We start from the raw sequence: 1,216 nt of genomic DNA, 5'->3' as shown, positions 1-1,216 counted from the left end.
ATTGTGAGCATCTGATTAGCAAAGGCAACTCTTTGTTGCACAGCTCGTACGGGTATGGCCTGGTGCGTTTGAATTTTGAATGGAAACATGTGTAGGCTCTTTTTCAGTATTTTCTGCGTGCTGGAACGCTTCAAACCAGTCTCAGATGCAATTCTACGGACGGATAACATTGGATTTCGCTGAATAATTCCAGAAACTGTGGCGATATTTTCAGGCGCAACTGCGGTTTGCTTGCGACCAACATGCCCCACTAGATCATCAGTTACGCTGCCTGTTCGTTGAAATTTTGCGAAGAGCGTACGAATACTTTTCGCATCGGGTCCTTTTGGAACATTAAATCGTGCTCGAAAACTTCGCCTTGTTGCCGTAGGACTCTCTTCTAACCTGTGGTACTCTAGCACCAGAAAAACGCGTTGTTCAATGGAATACATGGTTTTTAACTCTTCCTTCGGTGCGCTAACCTCCTTTCACGTTTCAATAGTGGAACTGATCGCTCTGGGCTTCGGATCACTATTTATACTAGGCATTACGTACGGCGATTACAGCGCCATCTGTTAGCAGCTTTTGTAACTATTATTTCAAACTGCTTAAACTTCTTACAGCTTTCACAATAAACATACCGTTTACTGCACTCCTTTATCGATCTTTGTTTTCGAGATATTTAATTTTGAAATCAGGGAGTCCTTTTCTGGACACCCTGTAGTTTCAAACAGCTGTACAACCGACGTCAGAAGTGTGTTATAGCCAATGGCGATTACTTCGAATGCCAGTAAAGATACTTCGTTTATAATTCTTATCCCTTTATTTGCAGAGTCCATTCACCGAATGTTTTGACTCTGGTTTCCCTTCAAAACGAATAAATCTTTCGCCTTTTACTAAAGATTTCCGTGGAGGGGAAAATGCAGTGAGTCTATAAGGTGCCAGCCAGCCAGCCAGCCAGCCAGCCCAGCCCAGCCGAGCCGAGCAGAGCCGCAGCGGTCCAGCAGCAGCAGCAGCAGCAGCAGCGGTCCCGGTCCAGCCGGCAGCAGCCAGCCAGTCCTCCTGCAGCAGCAGCAGCGGTCCAGCCAGCCAGTCCTCCTGCAGCAGCAGCAGCGGTCCAGCCAGCCAGCCAGCCAGCCAGCAGCAGCAGCAGCAGCAGCAGCATCCCCGTCCGCGGGAGCAGCAGCAGCGGCTGCGGCGTTCTTGCCACCCGCCGTCGCCGTCGCCGTCGCCGTCG

General features: G+C 49.8%; 1 pseudogene; it reads left to right on the top strand.

The window, feature by feature from the left end:
• The first annotated feature begins 831 nt into the window (after positions 1-831).
• Positions 832-918, top strand: LOC126096760 (U5 spliceosomal RNA; annotated as a pseudogene).
• The last annotated feature ends 298 nt before the right edge of the window (positions 919-1,216 follow it).

The sequence above is a fragment of the Schistocerca cancellata genome, chromosome 1 (assembly GCF_023864275.1).
Source record: "Schistocerca cancellata isolate TAMUIC-IGC-003103 chromosome 1, iqSchCanc2.1, whole genome shotgun sequence".
Lineage (NCBI taxonomy): Eukaryota > Metazoa > Arthropoda > Insecta > Orthoptera > Acrididae > Schistocerca > Schistocerca cancellata.
This window is presented reverse-complemented; position numbering and strand designations above follow the sequence as displayed.